The sequence below is a fragment of the Gopherus flavomarginatus genome, chromosome 10, assembly GCF_025201925.1.
Source record: "Gopherus flavomarginatus isolate rGopFla2 chromosome 10, rGopFla2.mat.asm, whole genome shotgun sequence".
In the NCBI taxonomy this organism is placed as follows: Eukaryota; Metazoa; Chordata; order Testudines; family Testudinidae; genus Gopherus; species Gopherus flavomarginatus.
Window position 1 is genome coordinate 7,998,124 of NC_066626.1, and position 16,680 is coordinate 8,014,803.

Genomic DNA, 16,680 nt, shown 5'->3' on the forward strand with positions numbered 1-16,680 from the left:
GGCACTGTTCATATACACAGAGCTGGTCCCTGTTCCAAAGTGTTTATTGTCCAAATAGACAAGACAACGGAGGAAAGAAAATACAGTGTCAGTCTGTCTATCTAATATATATACGGCCCTTATTTACCGTAGTCTCTGAGTGCCTCATAGTCTTTACTTTATTTCTCCTCATGATACCGTTGGGATGGGATGGGAGGCAGAATTGTACAATAGAGCTCAGGAGACTGGGTTCTAGTCCCAGCTCTATGGCTCACTTTCCCCATCTTTAAAATGGGGATAATAGTGCTGACCTCCTTTGCAAAGTGTGTTGAGATCTACTGATGAAAAGGTCCATGTAAGAGCTAGATGTTGTTATTCCCATTATGAAGATGGGGAACTGAGGCACAAAGGAACTAAAGGTGGGATTTTCAGTGCTGCCTCAGCAATTTGAGTACTTAATTCCCATTCATTTTCATCTAAGTCTACAGGTGGCCTGGAAAATCTCAACCAAGTAACTTGCCCTAGTTCACCCAGAAGGGCTGGGGTCAATCAAGGCATTGAAGCCAGTTCACCAGCCTCCCACTCCAGGGACTTAACCACAAGACCATCCTCCCTCTTACTCAGTCTTCCTCTGTGGATCTCGAGGGGCTTTCAAAACCTTAAATTTCCTTGCAACACTCCTGCAATATAGGCAAACATTATTCTTCTCACTCTATATACCCTAGATTGTCAGCCCCACATATCTAAAAATCATGAGCTGGACCCCAAGATATCCGAAGACTGACTTGAATATCACGAGATAGTTTACAAAGTACATTTGTTAATCTTTTTATTTGCCTTCAGCTTTTGGCACCTTTGGGATGCATTCAGGTCACATTCTCAAGCTTTTCCCTGTACCCATGAGGGCTAGAAACTTATTTTAAATGGCAGCTGAGAGCCTCACATAATAACATGACTCCAGGAATAGGGATATTAAGTAAAACATCAACCTTCATGAGAAAAGCTGAGAGCTGGTAACTAAGGTTGCCAACTTTCTTCTCGCACAAAACCGAACGCCCTTGCCCTGACCCCTTCCCACCCCTCCTCTGAGGCCCCACCCCTACCCCGCCCCTTCTCCAAGACCCCCCTGCTCACTCCATCCCCCCTCCCTCTGCCGCTTGCTTTCCCCACCCTCACTCACTCGCTCATTTTCACTGGACTGGCTCAGGGGGTTGGAGTGTGAGAGGGGTGAGGGGTTTGGGCTGGGGGTGTGGGTTCTGAGGTGAGGCTGGGTTGAGGTGTTTGGGGTGCTGGAGGGTGCTCCCAGTTGGCACATGGAGTTTGGAGGGCAGGAGGGGGATCAGGACTGGGGCAGGGGATTGGGGTGTGGGAGGGGTTAGGGGTGTAGGCTCTGAGTGGCGCTTACCTCAGGCAGCTCCCAGAAGCAGCAGCATTTCCCCTCTCTGGCTCCTACGTGGAGGCATGGCCTGGCAGCTCTGTGAGCTGCCCCTTCCGCAGGCGCCGCCCCTACAGCTCACATTGGCCTCAGTTCCCAGCCAATGGGAGCTGCAGAGCTGGAGCGTGGGGCAGGGGCAGCATGGAGAGCCTCTGGCTGTCCCTATGTGTAGGAGCTGGAGCGCGGACATGCTGCTGCTTCCGGGAGACATGCGGAGCCATGGCAGGCAGGAATCCTGCCTTAGCCCCACTGTGCCACCGACCAGACTTTTGACAGCTGACCAGTGCTGACTGGAGCCTCCAGGGTCCCCTTTCGACCGGGAGTTCCTATCGAAAATCGGACACCTAGGAACCCTGTTGGCAACACTGTTATGTCGCTGTCCCAATCACAAGAGAGAGTCACTTGCTTAGTAATGGTGAAAGTTTAGCAGCTGCACAGAGTAAGCAGGAAGTAAGGGGGAGGTCAGAGAGAATGAAGCTTCCTGCCAGCTTGGAATCACTCCTGGGAGGGAAGCAATGAGGAAGGCTGCTGGAAAGGTAATGCATGCCTCTGTCTTACTATGCCTTCTGCTGTAAGCAAGCCTGGGTGACAAGCCTGGGCCCAAGCCTGCTTCCACTGAAGTTAATAGCTGGTCATTCAGTTCTTCAGTGGGAGCAGGAGTGGGCTTAATTTTTAAAATGAAGTGCAGAGACTTTTCCAATTTGGATGCTTGGAATTGGTTACCAAAAGCCCAGACCTCCAAAGGCATTTAGGTGCCTGATTCCCAGTGGGAATTAGGCACTTAAATACCTTTTAGGATCTGGCTCCATATTTAGGGACCTAAATTAAAGTGGGCTGATTTTCAATGGCGGTCACTGTTCTGTGGTGATGTACAAGTAATAATAATATTTCATACCTTGGTGCAATGTGTTATTCGGCTCAGTTACTGAAACTGCTGGGCTCCTTAGAGACACAGAAATACATTTTGGTGTAGGCAGCATCTGCTAGTTTGGGGGGGAACCTAAGAAGCTAATTTAGGGTCCTCTGATTTAATTATTGATTTCTACAGCTAAGGCCAAAGGGTCTGATTCACCAATGTGTTACTCCAGTTTATTATTTTTTAGGGTACAGCCTGAAGGCCCCAGTTAGGAATCAGGGCGCTCATTTGTGCTGGGCACTGTACACTGATTGAATCGACAAAACCTGCCCCAAAGAGCTTCCCATCTAAAACCCCGATCCTGGAGCTGCTTGCTCAGTAAGTAGATTGCTGCGCCCCCGCAGAGCCTTACTCAGTTAGCAGGGCCCTGCAGGCCCCTGGCTCACAGGCTAGGGGGCCTAAGTTTAGACAAGCCATGCCAGGAAAAGAGATAAACACGGACTGAGGGGTGACGAGGGATAGGTGGAGGAAGGCCACAGGAATCAGCAAATGACGTTGCTGAGGCTGTCGATGCACATGTCTTGCGACCATCAGCACTCTAACAACCTCATCCTTTCCTTCACCTTCCTCATACGTCCCTCCCACGGGCATGCTCAGAAGTGCCAGGGAAAGGCTTGCAGCAAGACTTGCAGGAGGAAAAGGGCGGGGCGTGGCAGACAGGATCAATCGGGGGCACTGCGTGGCATAAGGCTTGGAGACAAGAGTGGGAGGACCTGGATAGCCTGATGGTTTAGAAGATTAATGGGGCCACACAGACATCCAGGAAGCTATGCTCGTGAGCACTCTATGAATCCCCAGCACAAGAGGGGGAATGAAATGAAACCGTTCTACCGGTAAGAGAAGGAGCAGAGTTAAGGGTATTGGAAACCTGCAGTCTGCCCTTAGAAACGGCCACACTGCCTCAAGAGAAGGGTAGAAACCAAACAAAGACCAATTGCTTCCCCCTTGCTGCATGGGGGAAGTAAACTGCACCAGCCTTGTCCCTATCACAGCTCACTTCCCCTTGCACGTCAGTTCAGCTTTGCAGGCCAATGCGTTCAAGGTGGGGAGGGAAGAACCAAGAATACACCCATCCCCCACCCCTTCTCGCCCACTCCCAACCCAGCAGCACAGGAAGAGGAAGGGTAGCAACTTCCTAGTGGCTATTCTGTGCAGTGTGTCGTAACCTGTGATGCACGAAGCCTGTGTAGGGAAATAAGGGATACCACATGTCCCTTACTGCCCTGTGTAGTCATGCAGGTCCACTCATGATTAAGCCCTTCCAGACATTATGGCAAATGGGCTTCTTGCATTACAGCCTTCTAAGTTCCTGACTTTCAAGCAACCACACCTCTGAATGTCTTTCCTTTCAAATGTTTTGTTATATTGTAACGTCAACGTTCGAATAATATTGTTTGAAAGTGGTAGATATTTATTTACAGATTTACTACCATGTTAACAAAGTTTTTTTCCTTGGGAACTTCCTTAAATTTTCATGGAAAGTTTTTTTTCTCAGTGTGTGAAAGCTTGATAAGGATTGAGCCACCAGTCTGCAAATGTGAGAAAGTTGGGACTGAGATCTCTGTGGGGATGACAAGCTTTTAGTAAACTTGGAACTGCTGGACATTTGCTTGCACTGATTAGAATTCATACAAAGATTGCAGAACAATTTCACTAATAGTTTATGTGTGGAAAGATTCAGTCACATAAAACTGAAATTTCCAAATACCATGTCTGGCTACAGTGTATGTATATAGTACGTACTGACCCCTTAAGACAACGTATGTACTCTATTGCATCAAATAATATCCATCTGTTAGTAATAACCCTTTCAAAAGGCAATCATTTTTACTACTAACATAGTAAAGTGATTTCCTTAAATATTTTCTCAGCAGCTATTTTCTGCCTTGTGTGCGTAAAGTTTGACATTGTACATAACTTTGTATTTCTAGTGGATGTTTAAAACTGACTTTCTAAAATCATTTTTTATTTGTTTTTTCACTAGAGCCTCGTTTTAAAAATAAAGACGTGCAAAGCGGATGATGAGAGCTAAAAGATCTGAACATGAAAGGCAGGAAAAACTTCGTCCAGCTGTTTCATATCACTCTGATTCACTGCACATGTCTCATCTGGCCCGACTGGTTTTGAGGGGAAGGGGGTGTGTGGATATGACTCCAGTGTGTGTGTTTGTGTCCAAGGGGAATAATTACAATGTGGTTTCAATATTCCCATTAAATTCAAATATCCAGCTATACAGTGTTTTCAGAATGAGCAATAGATAGGGATTTATTTGTGAAATCTGGACGCCAAAGAGACACCCAAAATGGCACTGAAGCTGCAGAGGGAAGGGAATAGAATCATAATGGCACCAACGTCAGCTCTGGACAGGAGAGGTAGCAATGGACTGTTCAGAGCCAGCAAACGGAGATATGTCGGAATGTTCCCAACCTGCTGCCCCCTGGGCTGAGATGACTGGAAACATCACAAGCTTTAACTCGTGGAGGAGATGTATTGACCTGTGCTAGGGACCCATGGCATTGCTCTAAAGTGGCAACTCACCGTTCCCCCACCACTGGAGAACTTTCAGCTGATGCACAGAGAGTTCTATGCTAGTTCCCGCAGTGCAGGGGCATGGTGGGGGCTGGAGGTGCCCGGGCAGAATACTCTGCTTCAGAGCTCCCGGCTAGCAAAACGCAAAACCTATCTACAGAGCTAAAATTATACAAATAAGGGGATGAAGTCTCTCCTCTCTCTTGCAGGCATTTTTTGGTGCTTACTAGGCATACGCAGTTAGCAATCCACGTAATGCATTGCCTCAAAAGAACACAGATCAAGGGGTACAAATCTTCTGTTGAGATCCAGGACTGTATCTGAGTATTACATTAAACAAATGCATGCATTGCTTTTGTGCCAATAATCTCTAATATGCAAATGAGGTACGTTTCATTTCATGGACAGAAGGCAGATTTAGGCCCATGTCCGTATGACATTCTCCATAGGGCGAAGGGGCTGAGGTCTGTAAGACATTAGTGAGTGTGTGTTACAGGTCCCTTTCTGGGCCCTGTCCACGGAGGATATGAGCCGCAGCTGCAGTCTGAATGCTTGAACTCAAGTATCAGAGGGGTAGCCATGTTAGTCTGGATCTGTAAAAGCAGCAAAGAATCCTGCGGCACCTTATTGACTAACAGACGTATTGGAGCATGAGCTTTCGTGGGTGAATACCCACTTCATCAGATGCATGACAAAGTTGCATCTGACAAAATGGGTATTCACCCACGAAAGCTCATGCTCCAATACGTCTATTAGTTTATAAGGTGCCACAGGACTCCTTGTTGCTTTTTAGCTCAAGTTGTAGCCGCTCGCGCTTTTTAGCTCTGGAGGGCCATGGTTCAATACCTGGTATGCCAGCCAAGATGGTAGCCAACCCAAAAGCATGGAGTCATGGTAGCTCATTAGATTCCCTCTCTAATTGTGCAGCTTCCTCTGGGCTCTGTTCAGCCTTGGGAGGCCATGGGCAGCGGCTGAGGGAGACAGGAAGCATGGATCTACATGCAGTGCTCCCAAAGCAAAGAGGGATAAGTAATAGGGAATAGAGGTGATCTACTTAGTACAAGCATTAAACACACCCGCTGTGGGTTACGGAGCCAATAGAGGTGGCAGGCTGGAGTAGACAATGGCAGAGTGGCATGTCTGTCAGTTGTGATCCCAGCGTTAGCAGGAGGGATCTATAGGCTGATCAGAGTTAGCACCTTCAGCCCTCCCAAAATGAGTGCATGAGGCAAGGAAAAGTCCAACATAAGTTAATCCACCAGCATTAACTTGCTCTATGCAGACAGCCAATCCCATTGGGGTGAGGGACCAAATTCCTGCACGTTTTGGGTGGGGAGCCACTGGCAGCAGGCCAGGCAGGCACCCAGGGCAGTCCAAAGCAGCCCAGAGGCCTTTGGGAGGCATGCAGCTAGATGGGACGGCCAGTTTTTAGCCATGGGTCCATGTGTCTTCAACCTAAGCCGAAGGGCCCTACTGATCAGCAGCTCATCACATGATGGAATTCTTCAGTAGGGCTTGCAGCATTCAGAAACCACTGAACTATCAAAGTAGGTTTCCCCCTCCACCCCACTGCATTTTTTCCAGGGGATGGAAGTACATGTGATATTAGAGAAAGAGAGAGAGAGAGAGAGAAGCTGAGAATTTCAAAGTTGCCTGTGGGATTTAGGGGCTCATTTCCCGTTCAGTTTAATGTTCAGTGGGTGTTCAAATCACTAGGGGGACATTGAAGATCTTGGCTGTAACGTACTGTAGCACTGTTACTTTCTAAGTCATGCTTCAGTGACTTTAAAAACATTTCATTTGGTGTCAAGATGGCATTATCCTGCCTGCAATTTGGCAATAGCAGTAGCAGTGAGATACCAGAGGATCAGAACCTGAGCAGAACAGTTAGAGGTCTGTTTGCCAATCCATTTTGTACCTATATTTTATTCACACTTAACTAATATAAGAAAGTAAGAGTTGCCTTCTGGGTCAGATCAATGGTCCATCTAGCCCAGTCTCCTGTCTCTGACAGTGGCTGAGACCAGAGCTTCAGGGGAGTGCACAGAACAGGAACCTTGGAGTGATCTACCACGTCTTCCCTTCCTGGTTTCTGGCAGCCAGAAATTTAGGGTTGCCCTGAGCATAGGGTTGCATGACTGACCATGATGGCTAATAGCCATTGATGGACCTATCCTACATGAATTTATGTAGTTCTTTTTTGAACCCGTTTATGCTTTTGGCCATAACAACATCTCATGGCATTCAGTTCCACGGGTTAATTGTGCGCGGCGTGCAAAAGTACTTCCACATCTGCTGCATATTAATTTCATCAGGTGACCCTTCGTTTTTGAATGGTGTGAAAGGGGCAAATAACACTCCTCTATTCACTATTTCTAGTTGATTAATGATTTTACAGACCTCTATCATACCCCTCCTTTAGTGGTCTCTTCCCTGAGCTAAACAGTCCTAGTATCTCCTTGTCTGAAAGCCATTCCATACCCTGGATCATAATTGAGGCCTTGTCAGAGTATTTTCTGAGATACACTCAGAGGCTGTTTCTCTTTCTGAGAATATAACTCCAATTAATGTGTGCAGAAACAACTCAAACATTTGTATTTTTAAATGAATTAAGGGTCAGGGAGACAGGGGTGGAGGACCTTACTCCTCTCCATTGGGTACCCATTTCAAGGGTAGCTGTGTGGAATAAGAGCAGCCTCCGTGGGGCTGCTACTCCTCCTCTCATGCATCTGGAGGGGGAATGAGCAGCAAAGGGTGGGGAGTGGGTTTATCCTTGGCCCCACCTCCCAAATACACTGAGCCTTGGCACCTGAGGAAGTGGGCGAGGCCAGGTTGGCATAGATTGCTTCTTCTCTGAAGGAGAACCAGGGCCCAGAGAATGACTCTGTCCTCTGGGCAGAGCAACTACACACTGGGCCTAGCTCAAGGCTTGTGGCAAAGCCATGACTGAAGCACAAGCAAAACAAAAATCCCCTTTCTAGACTTGCCAGATAGGAACGAAAAGGGGTAAATCAGCCCAACTGACTTAAGTGTCTTAGAAAACCAGGCAATTCCATCTCTTCTTAGCTATTCTAACTTACTAACAGGAAAGTGAGAGTAAATCTGGCTGCTGCTGATCTACTTCTGAAGAAATTTTTTTTTGATACATGAGTTATCAATGTCCAGTCATCCCAGGGTACCAACTGAAAAAGGCTAATGTAGCGAGGACATTCATGCTTATCTCTTCAGCTCTCAGCTTTGGCTGAACTTCATATGATTCTTTCTGGTATGAGTCACAACGGTCTCCTGGTTGCCAAGAGACATGTTTCGTAATCTCCTTTTTGCTGCCATCTGCTGGAGTCCTTGATTAACATTTCTTCAGCATATGCAGCAGAATGTACAGTGTTCTCTCAAGTATTGGGGAAAGTCAAAGTGAGTTTCATACTCACGATATTTATTGCTAGTATAGTAGTTGTCATATTCAAAGAAATTTACAAGTATTAGTGAATCCTCACAATACCCTTGCATTAGGTAAACTCAATGAGCTCCAGACTGCAGATGGGTAAACTGGTCAGGGGAAATTGAGGCACAGAATAATTAAATGCCCATGGTCAAAAAGCAAGCTGGCGGTTGAACTGGGATTAAAATTCAGTGTTAAAGAACCCAACTCCTCCTCTAAATGCAGTTGTTTAAAAAGGTGATGTTAAATGTCATGTACGTATTCAAGTTCTGTGTTAATTCTCCTCAGCCCTTATGGCATCTGGCACTTCTACATCATCAGAGAAAAATGAAAAGTCACTGGCCCATAAAAAGCATTTCTAACATGGGTGGAATTTGACTTCACCTAAAAACATCACCAATTTTTTCTGCAGATGGTTTGCAGCAGCACCAAGGAATGCAACTGCATTGCTGAGTCAGGGTCTCACATTGGCAGCTCCTTTTACCCATCTAACCCCTACCAAAGAGAAATCCTGTTAAATCAACGGGACTGCTTATGGGAGTACGGGGAACTGAATTTGGCCCATTTTTCAAGAAGTAAAATTGGCTGCTAAGAAATTTGGGACTAAGGAATCTCAACTGTGAAAGGAAGCAAAGAAACAAAACCATTTTGGAGTCTCAAAATTGTTTCCTCCTTCTCTTAGCATGTCCAGAGAGAAAAGACTAACCACAACATTAAAGCAGGGCTTTGCATTCTCAGACTGCTATGGAATCCCCAGACAGGGGCCCTTTCTTTACGATTCAGAAATGTCTACTTGTCTCAGCGTCCCATCGGTATAATGGGAACAATAGCACTGCCTTGCCTCCCAGTGGCGTTATGAGGATCAATGCAATAAATATTGTGAGGTGCTCAGATACTCTGGTAATGGAGGGAGGCCACAAAGACAGAACTTCCTTCTGCCTCTTTAAAAATCTGATCCTAACGAACCGAAAAAAAACAAATTTGCCCTCACTCAATTTATGACCATTTCAAAACAGAGGGAGAGACTCTTGCGTTTGCACTACCCACAACCGCTGCTTTCGGAAATCTAAGACACAGCACAGAACAACTAATGATCTGTTTCTGGTAGAGCTGACTACAATGCAGAACTCAGCCATGCCGAGTGGCTGTCAGAAAGCCAGGGAACCACAGCCCCAACGGCCATATTGTTTGTTTACTCTGTATTTTAAGTCAGATGAGTTTTAAGTGTCCATCCCCACATTGGCCAGCTAAATACTTACCTCAGAAGTCTCCTAGTCAGTTACTGATTTCCTGGAACTTTGTCCTCTGAGACCTGAATCATCTACAGCTGCTGTTCAATAAATTCCAGTTCTGAAGTTATCTGGAAGACTGCAGAGGACCATACCCCAGAGTCAAAATCATGGCCCCCAACGTTAATCAATGTTTAATGTTTGACAGCTGGAGGTCTAAGCAATTCTGCAGAAAGCTGTTTGCTCTACAAGTCTCCCTAACTGAATCTTTAGCCTGACATACCTGCAGGAGACTCAGATGTTTCTTGTTATATAGCATACTCCCTGAAATCAAGTGGTGAAGGCATCTGCTATACTGAATGCTGCCAGATGCCTGAAAACAGAAACAAATGATACAGAATAACCTTTGCTAATAAGAGATTCTTGCTGAAGGCTCTAAATTTGTGCCTTTCTCATCTGTTCTCTTCATATCGTACAGGGTAACATTTTCAAAAATTCCTAAGAGACTTAGGAGACTAAATCTAATTTTCAGAAATGACTTAGACACTTAGATGCCTGAGTCCCACTGGTTTTCAGTGAGACATAGGCTTGTGAGGGCCAGGTCTTCAAAAGTATTCAGGTGCTGAACTTCTTGGAAGTTAGGAGCCTGAACTCCTTTGAAGATCTGGGACTCACGAGCTTATGTCGCCTTTGAAAATGGCACTTAGATTCTTAAATCACTTAAGCACTTTTGAAAATCTTACCCATTGGTCATATTGTGGCAAGCAACACCATCACCAAACAAGGTCAGGCTTCTTCTGTAGAGCAATGAGAGTTCCTATGCATCCTCAGCTGACATGGCACACCACTGAATTCAGTGGAGCTGCAGCAATTCACATCAGTTGAAGACTGGCCCAAACAGTGTTTAATAGCAGAGCTGCTTACTGATATTGAAAACTGATGACACCTGAAATGTGAAGGTTTTATTAGGATGATGTCCTCTCCCAAAGACGGCAAGTTAGACTTGGACTAAGCAAAAAACAAAAGGTTTAGAACATCTGAAAACCTTGCCATTGCTACCCAATTTTTCTTAGCTCTCCTGTTTTGCTGAAGGCTGGGTTTCATGTTTTGGGATATGTTCTTCTCACATTGTACCTCGGTAGCTCTCACTTGTGCTAACTCTGATGGTAGTTGCATATGTGCGTTTGAACGAAAAAAAATGCCCTTTGCCTCCAAATCCACTTCAGATGTATAGAAATAGGAAGGGGAGTGATTCGTTCCTGATCTACCTAACCACTAACTAAAGTCAGTAGTGATCTCTCATGAGAAATGTAGTAGCTGGATCTATGCGCTCTGTGAGCCCCACTTGGTAAACTTCCCCAGCCTTATTATGCAATCCATCAGCTGTTTCATGCATCCCTAGAGGAAAACGGAATGAGCACACAAGTTAGGAACAGCCGCTGTAGCAGCTCATCTCAATTATGTCACATTGTGTGTTGACTTATTTTATTCCTTAACTTTGCCTATTCTCCTTGTGTCTGATCTGCCCCCTGCTGGGAGTTTTTCTGCTGACTTCATTGGCAGTTGGGTCAGGTCTCCGAGGCACGGGGTAAGGTTCCACAGTAAAGTTCTTGGAGACTCTCCATTCAACAGAGTCCATACAATGCAAACATTTTAGTTCTACAGCATCTCTTCTTACTCCCCTCACTGAAGACCACATACCACACCCTTCTGTCTCAAAGGCGGTTCCTTTGGAGCAGATTTCCCAGCCCTCTTGTGCCGACATCAGGGAAAATGCAAGTACATCAAAGAAGGGAGAGGAAAGGAGAGAGAAGGGTTGGTGGTTAATTCATACTGAACTGCGAGGGATTTTTCTCTCTAAAATCCTCTTGTTGGCTTAAAATCTGGTTATTTTCTACTTCTTATATCTGGGACTGAACCAGAGCAGTTAGTAAGAGGAAAGGGAGTATTTGCTGAAGAAACAAGGAAACTCCCTCAGGAATCAATGACTCTTTATACGTAGGAACCTACTCTACCAGGTCCCCTCCACCCACGCTGCTCGGTTTCTTAATATAGAACACGGATCGTTAAAATGCGGAAAAAGTGATGGACGTGTGGAACACCAGTGCTTGACATCTGATTCACAGGAGAAAACTGGCACAAAAGACCACCGAGAGACAAACTATATTTAATACACTTAACTGAGAGGCAGAGAGAAAAATTGTAAGCCAGGTTTACAATTCATACTGAATGTGACCAGGATAAGATGGATAGAATGAAATCCCAGCCTGACAAACAAGAGGAAAATGGTAACCTCAGGCAAATATCTTCACCGAAGGTGCTGATGATACCTCCCTCACCCCCCCTTAGGTATTTCACACGTGTCAAGATCATAAACCTGAATTATAAGAGCAAAATCATTAGCGCAAAGTAAGAAGTAAGTGAAGGATGTTTTTAATCTGTCACGTGGGAATACATATCTACGCCCAGGGACCAGTTCTGATGATACTGAAATCAGGGAAAGAATAGTCTTTGAGATCAGTGGTAGCAGGATCAGAGCCCTAGTTTTCAGCCTGAAAATCTCATCCCACAAAAGCCATGGATCTACAAGGCTTAATCCGGGGGAGAACATGATTGGATGGCAGTTCTGCTTCATGGATGTAGGGAGTTATATGCGTTGTCCATCACAGCGCAATCCACTGTCAGTCACCCCTCCTTTGTTCTCCTCAAGGGGTGCTTCGTGAATATCTCCATTGTATTCTGAAGAAATGGTGGGAAAGGGAGTGAAATTATCTCAACCATGGGGACTGGTGGCAGTGCCATTCAGCCAGGAGGCTGGCTGAGGAGGGATAGTCCAAGTAGTTAGTGGGCTTGCCTGGGACTCAGAAGACCCAGGTTCAATTCCCTGCTCTGCTACTGGCTTCCTGGGTGACCTTGAGCAAGTCATTTATCCTCTGTGTTCCTTAGCTCCCCACCTGCAAAGTGGGCACAAGTATATGGCCCTACATCATAAGCATGGTGTTGAGCTAAATGAGTTTTAAAATGTGAGGTGCTCTGATGACAGGCTTTCTCTGAAATGCCTGCTGCAGTGCAGTAGCAAATAGTGGGATTAAACTATCAGATGGGGGGGGCAAAGACATGGGATTAAAACTGACAGACCCCAGAGATCCTGCTTGAGCTACCACAGGGGAAGAGCCACAAATAAGGGGAGAGCTTCCCCTCTCAGCAGCGTCGCACTGGAATGAAGCTGACTTTAGCCAGCCGGAGTTGGGGCAGGAGCAATCTTGGCCCAGATGTCTGGTCAGGAAGCAGCTGGGGCCAGGAACATTTTTCTCACCAAGGGCTCTGGTTAGGAGGGGCGTGTTGCTAGAGCAAATGTGCAGGAGCTGAGTCAGAGCAAAAATCCCCCAAGAGCAGACGCCCAGCTACATTTTTTGTGGCCCCAGCCGGTAATAAAAGTCTCGGGGTTTCCCTGGGAGGGCATCTCTGTCTCTCTCATTGACAGTTGTATACACAAAGACCAGGCCGTTCCCTCTCGCCGCAGTACAGTCATAGTCTTCCAGGGCATTGCATATAAAGGACCAGATTGTGCCACCTCTCCTTTGTGTGTAGCCCCACTGGGTTCCACAGGAGCACTGCAGGGGGAAGGTGCCACTCAGTGTGCACATGAGTAGCAGAATCGGCCTTGCTGAGATCACTCGGTCCCCTCCTACCTCTCTCATGCATCAGTCCCCCTAGGGAGACAACTCTGTGTGGACAGAAGTGGCAGGGTGGGGACTCAGCCAGCAGGGCAATTAGATAGAGCAGGTGATTCGCATCTCCATAACACACCTTGCTCCCCAGGGAGCCTGGCTATTGCACACCCCCCTGCCCACAGCCAGGGTCCAGCTTGCAGAGTGAATCGCTGGCTATGCACAGCACCTGGGACAGATCATGGAAAACCCCACTTCTCCACTGCCCCGTAAGGAAATGACACTGGCCACCACTTCCCATTCTCACCACTACTCACTCCCACCCACCCCACCCGCACCAAATACATGGCACGGAAACTGACGGAGCTGCCACCTCTCACCTTCCGGGAAATTACTAGGGACCCAGAGGCTCTTCCAAGAAGTCACCTAATGCTATGAAATGTCCAGCAGCTGAGTGAGGGCTGTGGGTGGCAGGTGGCAGATCTGGGCGTGACAGTGGATGGGTGGTTGGGGGCAGGCCAGTAGCCAGGCGGGGGGGATCTGGGAGAGACTGTGGCTGGGCAGGACTGGCAGAGCCCTAGCGCCCACCCTAGCACCCACTCTGCAGTGAGCAGAGCTCAGAGTTGTTGGTTTCCTTTTCATTCTGGAGGGGGCCAAAAAAAGATGTGGAAGGAAAGGAGTAAAGGGCTATTTCCTGTGCAGCCATAGGGTGTGTCCTGCCACTGGGCAGTGTGCCCCACCGTGGGGACTGGTTCAGAGGTAATTGCAATAAAACACCTCAGGCAAAAGCACTCCTGCTGCAGACATGCCCAACAGCTGGACCGACATGGGCTGGCCCACCTGATCTCCCCACTCCCTGCAGCCTCTCCACACAGAGCTGAGCCAGATCCACCGGGAACGTGCCAGTGCCAGCCTGGCTCTCCCACCATCCCCCTCACCCCAACAGCACCAGTCATTCCGAGCAGGACAAGCCACGACGTTTGCAGCCCGGGGAGGACAGCACAACCGACAGCCGCCCACCCCCTCGCTCAGCCAAAGGCTGTGGCACAGACCCTACTAGCATCCTGCCACCGCCCTCCCAGGGGCCCCGCCCCGGGCATGCTGTCCCTCCCTGGAGCCATCCCCCTCGGACGCCAGCCCTCCCCGGAGCCACCCCCTCAGGTGCCAGCCCTGCCACCGCCCTTCCTCAGGGCCCCACCTTGGGAACACTGTCCCTCCTCGGGGCCTCCTCTTGCACACCAGCCCCACCACCGCCCTTTCCTAGGGCCCCCCCCTCGGGCATGCTGTCCCTCCCTGGAGCCACCCCTCCTCGGACACCAGCCCTGCCACTGCCCTTCTACAGGGCCCCCCCCCAGGGCACACTGTCCCTCCCCGGAGCCACCCCCTTGGGCACCAGCCCCACCACCGCCCTTCCTCAGGGCCCCCTTCTCGGGCACATTGTCCCTCCTCTGGGCCCCCCCTTGTGTGCCAGCCCCACCACCGCCGTTCCCCAGGGTACCCCCTTGGGCACACTGTTCCTCCCAAGAGCCACCCCCCCCAGGTGCCAGCTCCACCACTGTCCTTTCCCAGGCCACCCCCTCAGGCACTCTGTCCTTCCCTGGGACCTCCTCTTGGGCATCAGCCCTGGTACTGCCCTTCTCTGGGGCCCCCCTCGGACATGCTGTATCTTCCCTGGGGCTGGGGCACCCTGTTCATCCCTGGCCTCCTCGGGCACAGGCCCTGGCACCACCCTTCCCTGGGGCTCCCCTGGGGTGCTGGCTCTGCCACCATCCTTTTTTGAGATTCCCCCTTGGGCACCGGCTCCACTATCCCTTTCCAGCCCTTTCCCCCCGCCGGGCACTGGCCCTGCCACTGCGCCGACTCCTCCCCGAGGCTCCCCCTCAAACCCTAGACCTGCCCTGGTCCCTTCCTGAGGCTCCTCCTTGGGTACCAGCCCTGCCACCGCCCCTTCCCAGCCCCCACCCACCCCTCGGGCACGGGACCTGCCACCATCCCAGCCCCTCCCTGAAGTTCCTCCTCAGGCACTGGCCCTGCCACCGGCCCCTTCCACTGCCCTTCTCATGCTGCTTCTTAGACAGGGCTGCAGCAACATTTACAACAGTAAGGACAGCAAAGCCAGGACCTCGGTGGTCAGCAATGTCAATAAAATGCTATTAATTGCTTTGGACCATATTCAGTTCCCCTCTCCTTCCACAAAATTAAAATTGCTCCTATTCTGCTCTCAGCTCTCGCTGCGCTGCTGGCTTCCAGCTCCAGGATTGCTCAGGTAGCTGTGTCTAGCTACAGGAAGAGGCAGCAGAGCTAGGAAGAGTGTCCTGAGTGGTTCTGGCATGGGACCCAACTCAGCCTAGATGTTACCCTGCAATAGGGTGACCAGACAGCAAGGGTGAAAAATCAGGACAGGGAGTGGGGGGTAAAAGGCGCCTGTATAAGACAAAGCCCCAAATATCGAGATTGTTCCTATAAATCTCGGACATCTGGTCATCTTATCCTGCAGGATTCAGAACTATTACACCCTGGATGAATCTAGCTCCTTGATCTCATAACTAGGAGATAACGCTCTGGCTAAAACCACCTGAAATCTGCAAAGTCAGCACATGCAAACTCAGAGCACAGGAGACAATCTCTCAGGACAGCTGTGATATATAGAGCATTAATAAACCCTGGGCTATCGGAGCTCCTGTAGAGGAAGAAACACTTACCCCAAATAAATGTGAAGAATTACTTATTCCCAGGCCTTTTACACCAAATTATTCGCAGATTGGACTCATCTCTTCTCCTTGGCATTCAATCTCACCTTCCTGGAGTTTGTTTATTCTCCACAGTGAGCGCGGGGCTGTGAATGGTAAAAATCCTCTTGCAGTTTTTCCAGTGAGGCCGGAGCAGCAGAAAACGGAGCTGCCTTTGGTAGAGGATGCAGCTCCAAACTGGATGTTCTCCAGTGTTACAGTCAAGGCCGCCTCACTGAGTGACCCAAACTGTAAATGAAAACCAGACTTGCATTACGTTGTTTCTTCTGGCCCTTCTGCGGGGGTGATGTCACAGAGCCAGCGTTGCCTCTGTCCCACAGCTCTTCAAAATAAAGTTTGTCTCCTCTCCGATCACCTTTCTGAGTCACTGTGCGTGGGGAGGCTCTTGAGACTGGGATCGCTGTTTCATGCTCTGTTTCTCTGCTAGCCAGGGTTTGACTTGACCCCTTTTTTCATGGGTATCTGCAAGAAGAAAACAGGAAATGCAGTCTGCTTTTCCAACATTTAGAAATAAAAATCTGCTTGTTTGGATTACAGGGCTCACACAGTCTATTGTAATAATTCCTCCTTAACTGGGGAAGGGGTTTTTCATTTTACTAGCAAGTAAAATCATCCCTGGGTTGTAGACTGAGCAATAAATAGGAGCAAGCCCTGCGTTCCATACCGAATCTCTTGTTATTAAAGAAACAGTGGCAAGAGGCAGAACTGAGGTTGTAAAAAGAACCCTCTGTG

At 48.4% G+C, this 16,680-nt stretch overlaps 1 protein-coding gene across 3 annotated transcripts in view; it reads right to left on the reverse strand.

The window, feature by feature from the left end:
• The window catches only part of COL6A3 (collagen type VI alpha 3 chain), a 114,464-nt gene extending 98,003 nt beyond the window's left edge, over window positions 1–16,461 (reverse strand). Inside the window, exon 1 of one of the 3 annotated variants that reach the window (XM_050916464.1) lies at window positions 15,901–16,461. The gene's annotated coding sequence lies outside the window, so the exon portion shown is untranslated. The remainder of the gene's footprint in view (window positions 1–15,900) is intronic. The other 2 variants (XM_050916459.1, XM_050916463.1) reach the window with 2 other exon arrangements.
• Between the last annotated feature and the right edge of the window lie 219 nt (window positions 16,462–16,680).